The 19949-nt window shown below is 40.9% G+C and overlaps 19 non-coding genes across 19 annotated transcripts; 17 read left to right on the top strand and 2 right to left on the bottom strand.

Moving 5' to 3' along the window:
- The first annotated feature begins 1373 nt into the window (after positions 1 to 1373).
- Positions 1374 to 1447, top strand: TRNAT-AGU (transfer RNA threonine (anticodon AGU)). Its single transcript has one exon. It is a non-coding gene; the product is annotated as a tRNA-Thr (tRNA).
- Positions 1448 to 2214: 767 nt separating this feature from the next.
- Positions 2215 to 2288, top strand: TRNAT-AGU (transfer RNA threonine (anticodon AGU)). Its single transcript has one exon. It is a non-coding gene; the product is annotated as a tRNA-Thr (tRNA).
- A 1608-nt stretch (positions 2289 to 3896) lies between these two features.
- On the top strand, positions 3897 to 3970 carry TRNAT-AGU (transfer RNA threonine (anticodon AGU)). Its single transcript has one exon. It is a non-coding gene; the product is annotated as a tRNA-Thr (tRNA).
- Positions 3971 to 4737: 767 nt separating this feature from the next.
- TRNAT-AGU (transfer RNA threonine (anticodon AGU)) lies at positions 4738 to 4811 on the top strand. The gene has a single exon. It is a non-coding gene; the product is annotated as a tRNA-Thr (tRNA).
- Positions 4812 to 5577: 766 nt separating this feature from the next.
- Positions 5578 to 5651, top strand: TRNAT-AGU (transfer RNA threonine (anticodon AGU)). The gene has a single exon. It is a non-coding gene; the product is annotated as a tRNA-Thr (tRNA).
- A 767-nt stretch (positions 5652 to 6418) lies between these two features.
- Positions 6419 to 6492, top strand: TRNAT-AGU (transfer RNA threonine (anticodon AGU)). Its single transcript has one exon. It is a non-coding gene; the product is annotated as a tRNA-Thr (tRNA).
- A 1608-nt stretch (positions 6493 to 8100) lies between these two features.
- On the top strand, positions 8101 to 8174 carry TRNAT-AGU (transfer RNA threonine (anticodon AGU)). Its single transcript has one exon. It is a non-coding gene; the product is annotated as a tRNA-Thr (tRNA).
- Positions 8175 to 8941: 767 nt separating this feature from the next.
- On the top strand, positions 8942 to 9015 carry TRNAT-AGU (transfer RNA threonine (anticodon AGU)). Its single transcript has one exon. It is a non-coding gene; the product is annotated as a tRNA-Thr (tRNA).
- A 1606-nt stretch (positions 9016 to 10621) lies between these two features.
- On the top strand, positions 10622 to 10695 carry TRNAT-AGU (transfer RNA threonine (anticodon AGU)). Its single transcript has one exon. It is a non-coding gene; the product is annotated as a tRNA-Thr (tRNA).
- A 237-nt stretch (positions 10696 to 10932) lies between these two features.
- Positions 10933 to 11005, bottom strand: TRNAK-UUU (transfer RNA lysine (anticodon UUU)). Its single transcript has one exon. It is a non-coding gene; the product is annotated as a tRNA-Lys (tRNA).
- A 457-nt stretch (positions 11006 to 11462) lies between these two features.
- TRNAT-AGU (transfer RNA threonine (anticodon AGU)) lies at positions 11463 to 11536 on the top strand. Its single transcript has one exon. It is a non-coding gene; the product is annotated as a tRNA-Thr (tRNA).
- Positions 11537 to 12303: 767 nt separating this feature from the next.
- Positions 12304 to 12377, top strand: TRNAT-AGU (transfer RNA threonine (anticodon AGU)). Its single transcript has one exon. It is a non-coding gene; the product is annotated as a tRNA-Thr (tRNA).
- A 767-nt stretch (positions 12378 to 13144) lies between these two features.
- On the top strand, positions 13145 to 13218 carry TRNAT-AGU (transfer RNA threonine (anticodon AGU)). Its single transcript has one exon. It is a non-coding gene; the product is annotated as a tRNA-Thr (tRNA).
- A 765-nt stretch (positions 13219 to 13983) lies between these two features.
- TRNAI-AAU (transfer RNA isoleucine (anticodon AAU)) lies at positions 13984 to 14057 on the top strand. The gene has a single exon. It is a non-coding gene; the product is annotated as a tRNA-Ile (tRNA).
- A 237-nt stretch (positions 14058 to 14294) lies between these two features.
- Positions 14295 to 14367, bottom strand: TRNAK-UUU (transfer RNA lysine (anticodon UUU)). The gene has a single exon. It is a non-coding gene; the product is annotated as a tRNA-Lys (tRNA).
- Positions 14368 to 14824: 457 nt separating this feature from the next.
- TRNAT-AGU (transfer RNA threonine (anticodon AGU)) lies at positions 14825 to 14898 on the top strand. The gene has a single exon. It is a non-coding gene; the product is annotated as a tRNA-Thr (tRNA).
- Positions 14899 to 16505: 1607 nt separating this feature from the next.
- TRNAT-AGU (transfer RNA threonine (anticodon AGU)) lies at positions 16506 to 16579 on the top strand. Its single transcript has one exon. It is a non-coding gene; the product is annotated as a tRNA-Thr (tRNA).
- Positions 16580 to 18185: 1606 nt separating this feature from the next.
- Positions 18186 to 18259, top strand: TRNAT-AGU (transfer RNA threonine (anticodon AGU)). Its single transcript has one exon. It is a non-coding gene; the product is annotated as a tRNA-Thr (tRNA).
- A 1607-nt stretch (positions 18260 to 19866) lies between these two features.
- TRNAT-AGU (transfer RNA threonine (anticodon AGU)) lies at positions 19867 to 19940 on the top strand. Its single transcript has one exon. It is a non-coding gene; the product is annotated as a tRNA-Thr (tRNA).
- Positions 19941 to 19949: the final 9 nt, after the last annotated feature.

A 19949-nucleotide genomic window follows, 5' to 3' on the forward strand; every position in this document is an offset into this window, starting at 1 on the left:
TACGCCTGAACAGGGACTTGAACCCTGGACCCTCAGATTAAAAGTCTGATGCTCTACCGACTGAGCTATCCAGGCACAAGGATCACTGCCCATTTGAAACTTGATTTTCACTCTACAGCACCTCCATACATGGCTACCTCACTGGTCAATAAAGGAAATGAATTACTAGTGCATTACACACATTTTGACACTGGAGACATAACTTTTTTCAGTCATTCCGTATCCAGATATAGAGATTTGCAGCATCTAGGACTTTAATGTTCACCCACTTACGGATTTGAATGTTTTGCCACATTCATGAGTGCAAACTTGCTCCCCAGTAAAGACGAACATGTGCTCCTCAATGCACACACTGGGCAATGCAGTCCACTCTAAATCGACGATTAATGACATGCTCGTTTTGTGCAATGGAGTTTCAGTCAATTGGAAAACATTTTGAAAAGTTATATTGCAACAGAAGCCCAGCCTTAAAAAAGTGGATTTCACTTCTAAATGATTACATGAGGAAGGAAAGGAGACCAGATGCAAAAAAGGTGCTGTGGCTTAGTTGGTTAAAGCGCCTGTCTAGTAAACAGGAGATCCTAAGTTCGAATCTCAGCAGCGCCTGTCTGCTTTTTTTTCGACCAATCTGTCTCCCCAATATTAAAACTTTGTACAAAGATTGCTATTTCATGCTATTTAGAAGCACAGTCAGGCTTGAAATGTTGGCAAAGCATCCAAGAACTCTGGACTCCACTACCTTAGAGTCATATTGCCCAAGGTTGCGATGCCATCAGAAACAGCACATATTAGAATGAGCAATTCATATTTCCTGCTTAATTTTTTGTAAAAGAAGCAAAGGTACGCCTGAACAGGGACTTGAACCCTGGACCCTCAGATTAAAAGTCTGATGCTCTACCGACTGAGCTATCCAGGCACATGGATCACTGCCATTTGAAACTTGATTTTCACTCTACAGCGCCTCCATACATGGCTACCTCACTGGTCAATAAAGGAAATGAATTACTAGTGCATTACACACATTTTGACACTGGAGACATAACTTTTTTCAGTCATTCCTTATCCAGATATAGAGATTTGCAGCATCTAGGACTTTAATGTTCACCCACTTACGGATTTGAATGTTTTGCCACATTCATGAGTGCAAAATTGCTCCCCAGTAAAGGCGAACATGTGCTCCTCAATACACACACTGGGCAATGCAGTCCACTCTAAATCAACGATTAATGACATGCTCGTTTTGTGCAATGGAGTTTCAGTCAATTGGAAAACATTTTGTAAAGTTATATTGCAACAGAAGCCCAGCCTTAAAAAAAGTGGATTTCACTTCTAAATGATTACATGAGGAAGGAAAGGAGATCAGATGCAAAAGAGGTGCTGTGGCTTAGTTGGTTAAAGCGCCTGTCTAGTAAACAGGAGATCCTGAGTTCGAATCTCAGCAGCGCCTGTCTGCTTTTTGTTCGACCAATCTGTCTCCCCAATATTAAAACTTTGTACAAAGATTGTTATTTCATGCTATTTAGAAGCACAGTCAGGCTTGAAATGTTGGCAAAGCATCCAAGAATTCTGGACTCCACTACCTTAGAGTCATATTGCCCAAGGTTGCGATGCCATCAGAAATAGCACATATTAGAATGAGCAATTCATATTTCCTGCTAAATTTTTTGTAAAAGAAGCAAAGATACGCCTGAACAGGGACTTGAACCCTGGACCCTCAGATTAAAAGTCTGATGCTCTACCGACTGAGCTATCCAGGCACAGGGATCAGTGCCCATTTGAAACTTGATTTTCACTCTACAGCACCTCCATACATGGCTACCTCACTGGTCAATAAAGGAAATGAATTACTAGTGCATTACACACATTTTGACACTGGAGACATAACTTTTTTCAGTCATTCCGTATCCAGATATAGAGATTTTCAGCATCTAGGACTTTAATGTTCACCCACTTACGGATTTTAATGTTTTGCCACATTCATGAGTGCAAACTTGCTCCCCAGTAAAGACGAACATGTGCTCCTCAATGCACACACTGGGCAATGCAGTCCACTCTAAATCGACGATTAATGACATGCTCGTTTTGTGCAATGGAGTTTCAGTCAATTGGAAAACATTTTGAAAAGTTATATTGCAACAGAAGCCCAGCCTTAAAAAAGTGGATTTCACTTCTAAATGATTACATGAGGAAGGAAAGGAGACCAGATGCAAAAAAGGTGCTGTGGCTTAGTTGGTTAAAGCGCCTGTCTAGTAAACAGGAGATCCTGAGTTCGAATCTCAGCAGCGCCTGTCTGCTTTTTTTTCGACCAATCTGTCTCCCCAATATTAAAACTTTGTACAAAGATTGCTATTTCATGCTATTTAGAAGCACAGTCAGGCTTGAAATGTTGGCAAAGCATCCAAGAACTCTGGACTCCACTACCTTAGAGTCATATTGCCCAAGGTTGCGATGCCATCAGAAATAGCACATATTAGAATGAGCAATTCATATTTCCTGCTTAATTTTTTGTAAAAGAAGCAAAGGTACCGCTGAACAGGGACTTGAACCCTGGACCCTCAGATTAAAAGTCTGATGCTCTACCGACTGAGCTACCCAGGCACAAGGATCACTGCCCATTTGAAACTTGATTTTCACTCTACAGCACCTCCATACATGGCTAGCTCACTGGTCAATAAAGGATATGAATTACTAGTGCATTACACACATTTTGACACTGGAGACATAACTTTTTTCATTCATTCCGTATACAGATATAGAGATTTGCAGCATCTAGGACTTTAATGTTCACCCACTTACGGATTTGAATGTTTTGCCACATTCATGAGTGCAAACTTGCTCCCCAGTAAAGACGAACATGTGCTCCTCAATGCACACACTGGGCAATGCAGTCCACTCTAAATCGACGATTAATGACATGCTCGTTTTGTGCAATGGAGTTTCAGTCAATTGGAAAACATTTTGAAAAGTTATATTGCAACAGAAGCCCAGCCTTAAAAAAGTGGATTTCACTTCTAAATGATTACATGAGGAAGGAAAGGAGACCAGATGCAAAAAAGGTGCTGTGACTTAGTTGGTTAAAGCGCCTGTCTAGTAAACAGGAGATCCTGAGTTCGAATCTCAGCAGCGCCTGTCTGCTTTTTTTTCGACCAATCTGTCTCCCCAATATTAAAACTTTGTACAAAGATTGCTATTTCATGCTATTTAGAAGCACAGTCAGGCTTGAAATGTTGGCAAAGCATCCAAGAACTCTGGACTCCACTACCTTAGAGTCATATTGCCCAAGGTTGCGATGCCATCAGAAATAGCACATATTAGAATGAGCAATTCATATTTCCTGCTTAATTTTTTGTAAAAGAAGCAAAGGTACGCCTGAACAGGGACTTGAACCCTGGACCCTCAGATTAAAAGTCTGATGCTCTACCGACTGAGCTATCCAGGCACAAGGATCACTGCCCATTTGAAACTTGATTTTCACTCTACAGCACCTCCATACATGGCTACCTCACTGGTCAATAAAGGAAATGAATTACTAGTGCATTACACACATTTTGACACTGGAGACATAACTTTTTTCAGTCATTCCGTATCCAGATATAGAGATTTGCAGCATCTAGGACTTTAATGTTCACCCACTTACGGATTTGAATGTTTTGCCACATTCATGAGTGCAAACTTGCTCCCCAGTAAAGACGAACATGTGCTCCTCAATGCACACACTGGGCAATGCAGTCCACTCTAAATCGACGATTAATGACATGCTCGTTTTGTGCAATGGAGTTTCAGTCAATTGGAAAACATTTTGAAAAGTTATATTGCAACAGAAGCCCAGCCTTAAAAAAGTGGATTTCACTTCTAAATGATTACATGAGGAAGGAAAGGAGACCAGATGCAAAAAAGGTGCTGTGGCTTAGTTGGTTAAAGCGCCTGTCTAGTAAACAGGAGATCCTGAGTTCGAATCTCAGCAGCGCCTGTCTGCTTTTTTTTCGACCAATCTGTCTCCCCAATATTAAAACTTTGTACAAAGATTGCTATTTCATGCTATTTAGAAGCACAGTCAGGCTTGAAATGTTGGCAAAGCATCCAAGAACTCTGGACTCCACTACCTTAGAGTCATATTGCCCAAGGTTGCGATGCCATCAGAAATAGCACATATTAGAATGAGCAATTCATATTTCCTGCTAAATTTTTTGTAAAAGAAGCAAAGATACGCCTGAACAGGGACTTGAACCCTGGACCCTCAGATTAAAAGTCTGATGCTCTACCGACTGAGCTATCCAGGCACAGGGATCACTGCCCATTTGAAACTTGATTTTCACTCTACAGCACCTCCATACATGGCTACCTCACTGGTCAATAAAGGAAATGAATTACTAGTGCATTACACACATTTTGACACTGGAGACATAACTTTTTTCAGTCATTCCGTATCCAGATATAGCGATTTGCAGCATCTAGGACTTTAATGTTCACCCACTTACGGATTTGAATGTTTTGCCACATTCATGAGTGCAAACTTGCTCCCCAGTAAAGACGAACATGTGCTCCTCAATGCACACACTGGGCAATGCAGTCCACTCTAAATCGACGATTAATGACATGCTCGTTTTGTGCAATGGAGTTTCAGTCAATTGGAAAACATTTTGAAAAGTTATATTGCAATAGAAGCCCAGCCTTAAAAAAGTGGATTTCACTTCTAAATGATTACATGAGGAAGGAAAGGAGACCAGATGCAAAAAAGGTGCTGTGGCTTAGTTGGTTAAAGCGCCTGTCTAGTAAACAGGAGATCCTGAGTTCGAATCTCAGCAGCGCCTGTCTGCTTTTTTTTCGACCAATCTGTCTCCCCAATATTAAAACTTTGTACAAAGATTGCTATTTCATGCTATTTAGAAGCACAGTCAGGCTTGAAATGTTGGCAAAGCATCCAAGAATTCTGGACTCCACTACCTTAGAGTCATATTGCCCAAGGTTGCGATGCCATCAGAAATAGCACATATTAGAATGAGCAATTCATATTTCCTGCTAAATTTTTTGTAAAAGAAGCAAAGATACGCCTGAACAGGGACTTGAACCCTGGACCCTCAGATTAAAAGTCTGATGCTCTACAACTGAGCTATCCAGGCACAGGGATCTCTGCCCCTTTGAAACTTGATTTTCACTCTACAGCACCTCCACACATGGCTACCTAACTGGTCAATAAAGGAAATGAATTACTAGTGCATTACACACATTTTGACACTGGAGACATAACTTTTTTCAGTCATTCCGTATCCAGATATAGAGATTTGCAGCATCTAGGACTTTAATGTTCACCCACTTACGGATTTGAATGTTTTGCCACATTCATGAGTGCAAACTTGCTCCCCAGTAAAGACGAACATGTGCTCCTCAATGCACACACTGGGCAATGCAGTCCACTCTAAATCGACGATTAATGACATGCTCGTTTTGTGCAATGGAGTTTCAGTCAATTGGAAAACATTTTGAAAAGTTATATTGCAACAGAAGCCCAGCCTTAAAAAAGTGGATTTCACTTCTGATTGATTACATGAGGAAGGAAAGGAGACCAGATGCAAAAAAGGTGCTGTGGCTTAGTTGGTTAAAGCGCCTGTCTAGTAAACAGGAGATCCTGAGTTCGAATCTCAGCAGCGCCTGTCTGCTTTTTTTTCGACCAATCTGTCTCCCCAATGTTAAAACTTTGTACAAAGATTGCTATTTCATGCTATTTAGAAGCACAGTCAGGCTTGAAATGTTGGCAAAGCATCCAAGAACTCTGGACTCCACTACCTTAGAGTCATATTGCCCAAGGTTGCGATGCCATCAGAAACAGCACATATTAGAATGAGCAATTCATATTTCCTGCTTAATTTTTTGTAAAAGAAGCAAAGGTACGCCTGAACAGGGACTTGAACCCTGGACCCTCAGATTAAAAGTCTGATGCTCTACCGACTGAGCTATCCAGGCACAGGGATCACTGCCCATTTGAAACTTGATTTTCACTCTACAGCACCTCCATACATGGCTACCTCACTGGTCAATAAAGGAAATGAATTACTAGTGCATTACACACATTTTGACACTGGAGACATAACTTTTTTCAGTCATTCCGTATCCAGATATAGAGATTTGCAGCATCTAGGACTTTAATGTTCACCCACTTACGGATTTGAATGTTTTGCCACATTCATGAGTGCAAACTTGCTCCCCAGTAAAGACGAACATGTGCTCCTCAATGCACACACTGGGCAAAGCAGTCCACTCTAAATCGACGATTAATGACATGCTCGTTTTGTGCAATGGAGTTTCAGTCAATTGGAAAACATTTTGAAAAGTTATATTGCAACAGAAGCCCAGCCTTAAAAAAGTGGATTTCACTTCTAAATGATTACATGAGGAAGGAAAGGAGACCAGATGCAAAAAGGGTGCTGTGGCTTAGTTGGTTAAAGCGCCTGTCTAGTAAACAGGAGATCCTGAGTTCGAATCTCAGCAGCGCCTGTCTGCTTTTTTTTCGACCAATCTGTCTCCCCAATATTAAAACTTTGTACAAAGATTGCTATTTCATGCTATTTAGAAGCACAGTGAGGCTTGAAATGTTGGCAAAGCATCCAAGAACTCTGGACTCCACTACCTTAGAGTCATATTGCCCAAGGTTGCGATGCCATCAGAAATAGCACATATTAGAATGAGCAATTCATATTTCCTGCTTAATTTTTTGTAAAAGAAGCAAAGGTACGCCTAAACAGGGACTTGAACCCTGGACCCTCAGATTAAAAGTCTGATGCTCTACCGATTTAGCTATCCAGGCACAGGGATCACTGCCCATTTGAAACTTGATTTTCACTCTACAGCACCTCCATACATGGCTACCTCACTGGTCAATAAAGGAAATGAATTACTAGTGCATTACACACATTTTGACACTGGAGACATAACTTTTTTCAGTCATTCCGTATCCAGATATAGAGATTTGCAGCATCTAGGACTTTAATTTTCACCCACTTACGGATTTGAATGTTTTGCCACATTCATGAGTGCAAACTTGCTCCCCAGTAAAGACGAACATGTGCTCCTCAATGCACACACTGGGCAATGCAGTCCACTCTAAATCGACGATTAATGACATGCTCGTTTTGTGCAATGGAGTTTCAGTCAATTGGAAAACATTTTGAAAAGTTATATTGCAACAGAAGCCCAGCCTTAAAAAAGTGGATTTCACTTCTGATTGATTACATGAGGAAGGAAAGGAGACCAGATGCAAAAAAGGGGCTGTGGCTTAGTTGGTTAAAGCGCCTGTCTAGTAAACAGGAGATCCTGAGTTCGAATCTCAGCAGCGCCTGTCTGCTTTTTTTTCGACCAATCTGTCTCCCCAATATTAAAACTTTGTACAAAGATTGCTATTTCATGCTATTTAGAAGCACAGTCAGGCTTGAAATGTTGGCAAAGCATCCAAGAACTCTGGACTCCACTACCTTAGAGTCATATTGCCCAAGGTTGCGATGCCATCAGAAACAGCACATATTAGAATGAGCAATTCATATTTCCTGCTTAATTTTTTGTAAAAGAAGCAAAGGTACGCCTGAACAGGGACTTGAACCCTGGACCCTCAGATTAAAAGTCTGATGCTCTACCGACTGAGCTATCCAGGCACATGGATCACTGCCATTTGAAACTTGATTTTCACTCTACAGCGCCTCCATACATGGCTACCTCACTGGTCAATAAAGGAAATGAATTACTAGTGCATTACACACATTTTGACACTGGAGACATAACTTTTTTCAGTCATTCCTTATCCAGATATAGAGATTTGCAGCATCTAGGACTTTAATGTTCACCCACTTACGGATTTGAATGTTTTGCCACATTCATGAGTGCAAAATTGCTCCCCAGTAAAGGCGAACATGTGCTCCTCAATACACACACTGGGCAATGCAGTCCACTCTAAATCAACGATTAATGACATGCTCGTTTTGTGCAATGGAGTTTCAGTCAATTGGAAAACATTTTGTAAAGTTATATTGCAACAGAAGCCCAGCCTTAAAAAAAGTGGATTTCACTTCTAAATGATTACATGAGGAAGGAAAGGAGATCAGATGCAAAAGAGGTGCTGTGGCTTAGTTGGTTAAAGCGCCTGTCTAGTAAACAGGAGATCCTGAGTTCGAATCTCAGCAGCGCCTGTCTGCTTTTTTTTCGACCAATCTGTCTCCCCAATATTAAAACTTTGTACAAAGATTGTTATTTCATGCTATTTAGAAGCACAGTCAGGCTTGAAATGTTGGCAAAGCATCCAAGAATTCTGGACTCCACTACCTTAGAGTCATATTGCCCAAGGTTGCGATGCCATCAGAAATAGCACATATTAGAATGAGCAATTCATATTTCCTGCTAAATTTTTTGTAAAAGAAGCAAAGATACGCCTGAACAGGGACTTGAACCCTGGACCCTCAGATTAAAAGTCTGATGCTCTACCGACTGAGCTATCCAGGCACAGGGATCACTGCCCATTTGAAACTTGATTTTCACTCTACAGCACCTCCATACATGGCTACCTCACTGGTCAATAAAGGAAATGAATTACTAGTGCATTACACACATTTTGACACTGGAGACATAACTTTTTTCAGTCATTCCGTATCCAGATATAGAGATTTGCAGCATCTAGGACTTTAATGTTCACCCACTTACGGATTTTAATGTTTTGCCACATTCATGAGTGCAAACTTGCTCCCCAGTAAAGACGAACATGTGCTCCTCAATGCACACACTGGGCAATGCAGTCCACTCTAAATCGACGATTAATGACATGCTCGTTTTGTGCAATGGAGTTTCAGTCAATTGGAAAACATTTTGAAAAGTTATATTGCAACAGAAGCCCAGCCTTAAAAAAGTGGATTTCACTTCTAAATGATTACATGAGGAAGGAAAGGAGACCAGATGCAAAAAAGGTGCTGTGGCTTAGTTGGTTAAAGCGCCTGTCTAGTAAACAGGAGATCCTGAGTTCGAATCTCAGCAGCGCCTGTCTGCTTTTTTTCGACCAATCTGTCTCCCCAATATTAAAACTTTGTACAAAGATTGCTATTTCATGCTATTTAGAAGCACAGTCAGGCTTGATATGTTGGCAAAGCATCCAAGAACTCTGGACTCCACTACCTTAGAGTCATATTGCCCAAGGTTGCGATGCCATCAGAAATAGCACATATTAGAATGGGCAATTCATATTTCCTGCTTAATTTTTTGTAAAAGAAGCAAAGGTACGCCTGAACAGGGACTTGAACCCTGGACCCTCAGATTAAAAGTCTGATGCTCTACCGACTGAGCTATCCAGGCAGATGGATCACTGCCATTTGAAACTTGATTTTCACTCTACAGCACCTCCATACATGGCTACCTCACTGGTCAATAAAGGAAATGAATTACTAGTGCATTACACACATTTTGACACTGGAGCCATAACTTTTTTCAGTCATTCCGTATCCAGATATAGAGATTTGCAGCATCTAGGACTTTAATGTTCACCCACTTACGGATTTGAATGTTTTGCCACATTCATGAGTGCAAACTTGCTCCCCAGTAAAGATGAACATGTGCTCCTCAATGCACACACTGGGCAATGCAGTCCACTCTAAATCGACGATTAATGACATGCTCGTTTTGTGCAATGGAGTTTCAGTCAATTGGAAAACATTTTGAAAAGTTATATTGCAACAGAAGCCCAGCCTTAAAAAAGTGGATTTCACTTCTAAATGATTACATGAGGAAGGAAAGGAGACCAGATGCAAAAAAGGTGCTGTGGCTTAGTTGGTTAAAGCGCCTGTCTAGTAAACAGGAGATTCTGAGTTCGAATCTCAGCAGCGCCTGTCTGCTTTTTTTTCGACCAATCTGTCTCCCCAATATTAAAACTTTGTACAAAGATTGCTATTTCATGCTATTTAGAAGCACAGTGAGGCTTGAAATGTTGGCAAAGCATCCAAGAACTCTGGACTCCACTACCTTAGAGTCATATTGCCCAAGGTTGCGATGCCATCAGAAATAGCACATATTAGAATGAGCAATTCATATTTCCTGCTTAATTTTTTGTAAAAGAAGCAAAGGTACGCCTGAACAGGGACTTGAACCCTGGACCCTCAGATTAAAAGTCTGATGCTCTACCGACTGAGCTATCCAGGCACAGGGATCACTGCCCATTTGAAACTTGATTTTCACTCTACAGCACCTCCATACATGGCTACCTCACTGGTCAATAAAGGAAATGAATTACTAGTGCATTACACACATTTTGACACTGGAGACATAACTTTTTTCAGTCATTCCGTATCCAGATATAGAGATTTGCAGCATCTAGGACTTTAATGTTCACCCACTTACGGATTTGAATGTTTTGCCACATTCATGAGTGCAAACTTGCTCCCCAGTAAAGACGAACATGTGCTCCTCAATGCACACACTGGGCAATGCAGTCCACTCTAAATCGATGATTAATGACATGCTCGTTTTGTGCAATGGAGTTTCAGTCAATTGGAAAACATTTTGAAAAGTTATATTGCAACAGAAGCCCAGCCTTAAAAAAGTGGATTTCACTTCTAAATGATTACATGAGGAAGGAAAGGAGACCAGATGCAAAAAAGGTGCTGTGGCTTAGTTGGTTAAAGCGCCTGTCTAGTAAACAGGAGATCCTGAGTTCGAATCTCAGCAGCGCCTGTCTGCTTTTTTTTCGACCAATCTGTCTCCCCAATATTAAAACTTTGTACAAAGATTGCTATTTCATGCTATTTAGAAGCACAGTCAAGCTTGAAATGTTGGCAAAGCATCCAAGAACTCTGGACTCCACTACCTTAGAGTCATATTGCCCAAGGTTGCGATGCCATCAGAAATAGCACATATTAGAATGAGCAATTCATATTTCCTGCTTAATTTTTTGTAAAAGAAGCAAAGGTACGCCTGAACAGGGACTTGAACCCTGGACCCTCAGATTAAAAGTCTGATGCTCTACCAACTGAGCTATCCAGGCACAATGATCACTGCCCATTTGAAACTTGATTTTCACTCTACAGCACCTCCATACATGGCTACCTCACTGGTCAATAAAGGAAATGAATTACTAGTGCATTACACACATTTTGACACTGGAGACATAACTTTTTTCAGTCATTCCGTATCCAGATATAGAGATTTGCAGCATCTAGGACTTTAATGTTCACCCACTTACGGATTTGAATGTTTTGCCACATTCATGAGTGCAAACTTGCTCCCCAGTAAAGACGAACATGTGCTCCTCAATGCACACACTGGGCAATGCAGTCCACTCTAAATCGACGATTAATGACATGCTCGTTTTGTGCAATGGAGTTTCAGTCAATTGGAAAACATTTTGAAAAGTTATATTGCAATAGAAGCCCAGCCTTAAAAAAGTGGATTTCACTTCTAAATGATTACATGAGGAAGGAAAGGAGACCAGATGCAAAAAAGGTGCTGTGGCTTAGTTGGTTAAAGCGCCTGTCTAGTAAACAGGAGATCCTGAGTTCGAATCTCAGCAGCGCCTGTCTGCTTTTTTTTCGACCAATCTGTCTCCCCAATATTAAAACTTTGTACAAAGATTGCTATTTCATGCTATTTAGAAGCACAGTCAGGCTTGAAATGTTGGCAAAGCATCCAAGAACTCTGGACTCCACTACCTTAGAGTCATATTGCCCAAGGTTGCGATGCCATCAGAAATAGCACATATTAGAATGAGCAATTCATATTTCCTGCTTAATTTTTTGTAAAAGAAGCAAAGGTACGCCTGAACAGGGACTTGAACCCTGGACCCTCAGATTAAAAGTCTGATGCTCTACCGACTGAGCTATCCAGGCACAGGGATCACTGCCCATTTGAAACTTGATTTTCACTCTACAGCACCTCCATACATGGCTACCTCACTGGTCAATAAAGGAAATGAATTACTAGTGCATTACACACATTTTGACACTGGAGACATAACTTTTTTCAGTCATTCCGTATCCAGATATAGAGATTTGCAGCATCTAGGACTTTAATGTTCACCCACTTACGGATTTTAATGTTTTGCCACATTCATGAGTGCAAACTTGCTCCCCAGTAAAGACAAACATGTGCTCCTCAATGCACACACTGGGCAATGCAGTCCACTCTAAATCGACGATTAATGACATGCTCGTTTTGTGCAATGGAGTTTCAGTCAATTGGAAAACATTTTGAAAAGTTATATTGCAACAGAAGCCCAGCCTTAAAAAAGTGGATTTCACTTCTAAATGATTACATGAGGAAGGAAAGGAGACCAGATGCAGAAAAGGTGCTGTGGCTTAGTTGGTTAAAGCGCCTGTCTAGTAAACAGGAGATCCTGAGTTCGAATCTCAGCAGCGCCTGTCTGCTTTTTTTTCGACCAATCTGTCTCCCCAATATTAAAACTTTGTACAAAGATTGCTATTTCATGCTATTTAGAAGCACAGTCAGGCTTGAAATGTTGGCAAAGCATCCAAGAACTCTGGACTCCACTACCTTAGAGTCATATTGCCCAAGGTTGCGATGCCATCAGAAATAGCACATATTAGAATGAGCAATTCATATTTCCTGCTTAATTTTTTGTAAAAGAAGCAAAGGTACCCCTGAACAGGGACTTGAACCCTGGACCCTCAGATTAAAAGTCTGATGCTCTACCGACTGAGCTACCCAGGCACAAGGATCACTGCCCATTTGAAACTTGATTTTCACTCTACAGCACCTCCATACATGGCTAGCTCACTGGTCAATAAAGGATATGAATTACTAGTGCATTACACACATTTTGACACTGGAGACATAACTTTTTTCATTCATTCCGTATCCAGATATAGAGATTTGCAGCATCTAGGACTTTAATGTTCACCCACTTACGGATTTGAATGTTTTGCCACATTCATGAGTGCAAACTTGCTCCCCAGTAAAGACGAACATGTGCTCCTCAATGCACACACTGGGCAATGCAGTCCACTCTAAATCGACGATTAATGACATGCTCGTTTTGTGCAATGGAGTTTCAGTCAATTGGAAAACATTTTGAAAAGTTATATTGCAATAGAAGCCCAGCCTTAAAAAAGTGGATTTCACTTCTAAATGATTACATGAGGAAGGAAAGGAGACCAGATGCAAAAAAGGTGCTGTGGCTTAGTTGGTTAAAGCGCCTGTCTAGTAAACAGGAGATCCTGAGTTCGAATCTCAGCAGCGCCTGTCTGCTTTTTTTCGACCAATCTGTCTCCCCAATATTAAAATTTTGTACAAAGATTGCTATTTCATGCTATTTAGAAGCACAGTCAGGCTTGATATGTTGGCAAAGCATCCAAGAACTCTGGACTCCACTACCTTAGAGTCATATTGCCCAAGGTTGCGATGCCATCAGAAATAGCACATATTAGAATGGGCAATTCATATTTCCTGCTTAATTTTTTGTAAAAGAAGCAAAGATACGCCTGAACAGGGACTTGAACCCTGGACCCTCAGATTAAAAGTCTGATGCTCTACCGACTGAGCTATCCAGGCAGATGGATCACTGCCATTTGAAACTTGATTTTCACTCTACAGCACCTCCATACATGGCTACCTCACTGGTCAATAAAGGAAATGAATTACTAGTGCATTACACACATTTTGACACTGGAGACATAACTTTTTTCAGTCATTCCGTATCCAGATATAGAGATTTGCAGCATCTAGGACTTTAATGTTCACCCACTTACGGATTTGAATGTTTTGCCACATTCATGAGTGCAAACTTGCTCCCCAGTAAAGACGAACATGTGCTCCTCAATGCACACACTGGGCAATGCAGTCCACTCTAAATCGACGATTAATGACATGCTCGTTTTGTGCAATGGAGTTTCAGTCAATTGGAAAACATTTTGAAAAGTTATATTGCAACAGAAGCCCAGCCTTAAAAAAGTGGATTTCACTTCTAAATGATTACATGAGGAAGGAAAGGAGACCAGATGCAAAAAAGGTGCTGTGGCTTAGTTGGTTAAAGCGCCTGTCTAATAAACAGGAGATCCTGAGTTCGAATCTCAGCAGCGCCTGTCTGCTTTTTTTTCGACCAATCTGTCTCCCCAATATTAAAACTTTGTACAAAGATTGCTATTTCATGCTATTTAGAAGCACAGTCAAGCTTGAAATGTTGGCAAAGCATCCAAGAACTCTGGACTCCACTACCTTAGAGTCATATTGCCCAAGGTTGCGATGCCATCAGAAATAGCACATATTAGAATGAGCAATTCATATTTCCTGCTTAATTTTTTGTAAAAGAAGCAAAGGTACGCCTGAACAGGGACTTGAACCCTGGACCCTCAGATTAAAAGTCTGATGCTCTACCAACTGAGCTATCCAGGCACAATGATCACTGCCCATTTGAAACTTGATTTTCACTCTACAGCACCTCCATACATGGCTACCTCACTGGTCAATAAAGGAAATGAATTACTAGTGCATTACACACATTTTGACACTGGAGACATAACTTTTTTCAGTCATTCCGTATCCAGATATAGAGATTTGCAGCATCTAGGACTTTAATGTTCACCCACTTACGGATTTGAATGTTTTGCCACATTCATGAGTGCAAACTTGCTCCCCAGTAAAGACGAACATGTGCTCCTCAATGCACACACTGGGCAATGCAGTCCACTCTAAATCGACGATTAATGACATGCTCGTTTTGTGCAATGGAGTTTCAGTCAATTGGAAAACATTTTGAAAAGTTATATTGCAATAGAAGCCCAGCCTTAAAAAAGTGGATTTCACTTCTAAATGATTACATGAGGAAGGAAAGGAGACCAGATGCAAAAAAGGTGCTGTGGCTTAGTTGGTTAAAGCGCCTGTCTAGTAAACAGGAGATCCTGAGTTCGAATCTCAGCAGCGCCTGTCTGCTTTTTTTTCGACCAATCTGTCTCCCCAATATTAAAACTTTGTACAAAGATTGCTATTTCATGCTATTTAGAAGCACAGTCAGGCTTGAAATGTTGGCAAAGCATCCAAGAACTCTGGACTCCACTACCTTAGAGTCATATTGCCCAAGGTTGCGATGCCATCAGAAATAGCACATATTAGAATGGGCAATTCATATTTCCTGCTTAATTTTTTGTAAAAGAAGCAAAGGTACGCCTGAACAGGGACTTGAACCCTGGACCCTCAGATTAAAAGTCTGATGCTCTACCGACTGAGCTATCCAGGCAGATGGATCACTGCCATTTGAAACTTGATTTTCACTCTACAGCACCTCCATACATGGCTACCTCACTGGTCAATAAAGGAAATGAATTACTAGTGCATTACACACATTTTGACACTGGAGCCATAACTTTTTTCAGTCATTCCGTATCCAGATATAGAGATTTGCAGCATCTAGGACTTTAATGTTCACCCACTTACGGATTTGAATGTTTTGCCACATTCATGAGTGCAAACTTGCTCCCCAGTAAAGATGAACATGTGCTCCTCAATGCACACACTGGACAATGCAGTCCACTCTAAATCGACGATTAATGACATGCTCGTTTTGTGCAATGGAGTTTCAGTCAATTGGAAAACATTTTGAAAAGTTATATTGCAACAGAAGCCCAGCCTTAAAAAAGTGGATTTCACTTCTAAATGATTACATGAGGAAGGAAAGGAGACCAGATGCAAAAAAGGTGCTGTGGCTTAGTTGGTTAAAGCGCCTGTCTAGTAAACAGGAGATTCTGAGTTCGAATCTCAGCAGCGCCTGTCTGCTTTTTTTTCGACCAATCTGTCTCCCCAATATTAAAACTTTGTACAAAGATTGCTATTTCATGCTATTTAGAAGCACAGTGAGGCTTGAAATGTTGGCAAAGCATCCAAGAACTCTGGACTCCACTACCTTAGAGTCATATTGCCCAAGGTTGCGATGCCATCAGAAATAGCACATATTAGAATGAGCAATTCATATTTCCTGCTTAATTTTTTGTAAAAGAAGCAAAGGTACGCCTGAACAGGGACTTGAACCCTGGACCCTCAGATTAAAAGTCTGATGCTCTACCGACTGAGCTATCCAGGCACAGGGATCACTGCCCATTTGAAACTTGATTTTCACTCTACAGCACCTCCATACATGGCTACCTCACTGGTCAATAAAGGAAATGAATTACTAGTGCATTACACACATTTTGACACTGGAGACATAACTTTTTTCAGTCATTCCGTATCCAGATATAGAGATTTGCAGCATCTAGGACTTTAATGTTCACCCACTTACGGATTTGAATGTTTTGCCACATTCATGAGTGCAAACTTGCTCCCCAGTAAAGACGAACATGTGCTCCTCAATGCACACACTGGGCAATGCAGTCCACTCTAAATCGATGATTAATGACATGCTCGTTTTGTGCAATGGAGTTTCAGTCAATTGGAAAACATTTTGAAAAGTTATATTGCAACAGAAGCCCAGCCTTAAAAAAGTGGATTTCACTTCTAAATGATTACATGAGGAAGGAAAGGAGACCAGATGCAAAAAAGGTGCTGTGGCTTAGTTGGTTAAAGCGCCTGTCTAGTAAACAGGAGATCCTGAGTTCGAATCTCAGCAGCGCCTGTCTGCTTTTTTTCGACCAATCTGTCTCCCCAATATTAAAATTTTGTACAAAGATTGCTATTTCATGCTATTTAGAAGCACAGTCAGGCTTGATATGTTGGCAAAGCATCCAAGAACTCTGGACTCCACTACCTTAGAGTCATATTGCCCAAGGTTGCGATGCCATCAGAAATAGCACATATTAGAATGGGCAATTCATATTTCCTGCTTAATTTTTTGTAAAAGAAGCAAAGATACGCCTGAACAGGGACTTGAACCCTGGACCCTCAGATTAAAAGTCTGATGCTCTACCGACTGAGCTATCCAGGCAGATGGATCACTGCCATTTGAAACTTGATTTTCACTCTACAGCACCTCCATACATGGCTACCTCACTGGTCAATAAAGGAAATGAATTACTAGTGCATTACACACATTTTGACACTGGAGACATAACTTTTTTCAGTCATTCCGTATCCAGATATAGAGATTTGCAGCATCTAGGACTTTAATGTTCACCCACTTACGGATTTGAATGTTTTGCCACATTCATGAGTGCAAACTTGCTCCCCAGTAAAGACGAACATGTGCTCCTCAATGCACACACTGGGCAATGCAGTCCACTCTAAATCGACGATTAATGACATGCTCGTTTTGTGCAATGGAGTTTCAGTCAATTGGAAAACATTTTGAAAAGTTATATTGCAACAGAAGCCCAGCCTTAAAAAAGTGGATTTCACTTCTAAATGATTACATGAGGAAGGAAAGGAGACCAGATGCAAAAAAGGTGCTGTGGCTTAGTTGGTTAAAGCGCCTGTCTAGTAAACAGGAGATCCTAAGTTCGAATCTCAGCAGCGCCTGTCTGCTTTTTTTTCGACCAATCTGTCTCCCCAATATTAAAACTTTGTACAAAGATTGCTATTTCATGCTATTTAGAAGCACAGTCAGGCTTGAAATGTTGGCAAAGCATCCAAGAACTCTGGACTCCACTACCTTAGAGTCATATTGCCCAAGGTTGCGATGCCATCAGAAACAGCACATATTAGAATGAGCAATTCATATTTCCTGCTTAATTTTTTGTAAAAGAAGCAAAGGTACGCCTGAACAGGGACTTGAACCCTGGACCCTCAGATTAAAAGTCTGATGCTCTACCGACTGAGCTATCCAGGCACATGGATCACTGCCATTTGAAACTTGATTTTCACTCTACAGCGCCTCCATACATGGCTACCTCACTGGTCAATAAAGGAAATGAATTACTAGTGCATTACACACATTTTGACACTGGAGACATAACTTTTTTCAGTCATTCCTTATCCAGATATAGAGATTTGCAGCATCTAGGACTTTAATGTTCACCCACTTACGGATTTGAATGTTTTGCCACATTCATGAGTGCAAAATTGCTCCCCAGTAAAGGCGAACATGTGCTCCTCAATACACACACTGGGCAATGCAGTCCACTCTAAATCAACGATTAATGACATGCTCGTTTTGTGCAATGGAGTTTCAGTCAATTGGAAAACATTTTGTAAAGTTATATTGCAACAGAAGCCCAGCCTTAAAAAAAGTGGATTTCACTTCTAAATGATTACATGAGGAAGGAAAGGAGATCAGATGCAAAAGAGGTGCTGTGGCTTAGTTGGTTAAAGCGCCTGTCTAGTAAACAGGAGATCCTGAGTTCGAATCTCAGCAGCGCCTGTCTGCTTTTTTTTCGACCAATCTGTCTCCCCAATATTAAAACTTTGTACAAAGATTGTTATTTCATGCTATTTAGAAGCACAGTCAGGCTTGAAATGTTGGCAAAGCATCCAAGAATTCTGGACTCCACTACCTTAGAGTCATATTGCCCAAGGTTGCGATGCCATCAGAAATAGCACATATTAGAATGGGCAATTCATATTTCCTGCTTAATTTTTTGTAAAAGAAGCAAAGATACGCCTGAACAGGGACTTGAACCCTGGACCCTCAGATTAAAAGTCTGATGCTCTACCGACTGAGCTATCCAGGCAGATGGATCACTGCCATTTGAAACTTGATTTTCACTCTACAGCACCTCCATACATGGCTACCTCACTGGTCAATAAAGGAAATGAATTACTAGTGCATTACACACATTTTGACACTGGAGACATAACTTTTTTCAGTCATTCCGTATCCAGATATAGAGATTTGCAGCATCTAGGACTTTAATGTTCACCCACTTACGGATTTGAATGTTTTGCCACATTCATGAGTGCAAACTTGCTCCCCAGTAAAGACGAACATGTGCTCCTCAATGCACACACTGGGCAATGCAGTCCACTCTAAATCGACGATTAATGACATGCTCGTTTTGTGCAATGGAGTTTCAGTCAATTGGAAAACATTTTGAAAAGTTATATTGCAACAGAAGCCCAGCCTTAAAAAAGTGGATTTCACTTCTAAATGATTACATGAGGAAGGAAAGGAGACCAGATGCAAAAAAGGTGCTGTGGCTTAGTTGGTTAAAGCGCCTGTCTAGTAAACAGGAGATCCTAAGTTCGAATCTCAGCAGCGCCTGTCTGCTTTTTTTTCGACCAATCTGTCTCCCCAATATTAAAACTTTGTACAAAGATTGCTATTTCATGCTATTTAGAAGCACAGTCAGGCTTGAAATGTTGGCAAAGCATCCAAGAACTCTGGACTCCACTACCTTAGAGTCATATTGCCCAAGGTTGCGATGCCATCAGAAACAGCACATATTAGAATGAGCAATTCATATTTCCTGCTTAATTTTTTGTAAAAGAAGCAAAGGTACGCCTGAACAGGGACTTGAACCCTGGACCCTCAGATTAAAAGTCTGATGCTCTACCGACTGAGCTATCCAGGCACATGGATCACTGCCATTTGAAACTTGATTTTCACTCTACAGCGCCTCCATACATGGCTACCTCACTGGTCAATAAAGGAAATGAATTACTAGTGCATTACACACATTTTGACACTGGAGACATAACTTTTTTCAGTCATTCCTTATCCAGATATAGAGATTTGCAGCATCTAGGACTTTAATGTTCACCCACTTACGGATTTGAATGTTTTGCCACATTCATGAGTGCAAAATTGCTCCCCAGTAAAGGCGAACATGTGCTCCTCAATACACACACTGGGCAATGCAGTCCACTCTAAATCAACGATTAATGACATGCTCGTTTTGTGCAATGGAGTTTCAGTCAATTGGAAAACATTTTGTAAAGTTATATTGCAACAGAAGCCCAGCCTTAAAAAAAGTGGATTTCACTTCTAAATGATTACATGAGGAAGGAAAGGAGATCAGATGCAAAAGAGGTGCTGTGGCTTAGTTGGTTAAAGCGCCTGTCTAGTAAACAGGAGATCCTGAGTTCGAATCTCAGCAGCGCCTGTCTGCTTT

Source organism: Ambystoma mexicanum, unplaced genomic scaffold (assembly GCF_040938575.1).
Source record: "Ambystoma mexicanum isolate Mex_15411 unplaced genomic scaffold, UKY_AmexF1_1 Mex_scaf1, whole genome shotgun sequence".
Classification (NCBI taxonomy): domain Eukaryota; kingdom Metazoa; phylum Chordata; class Amphibia; order Caudata; family Ambystomatidae; genus Ambystoma; species Ambystoma mexicanum.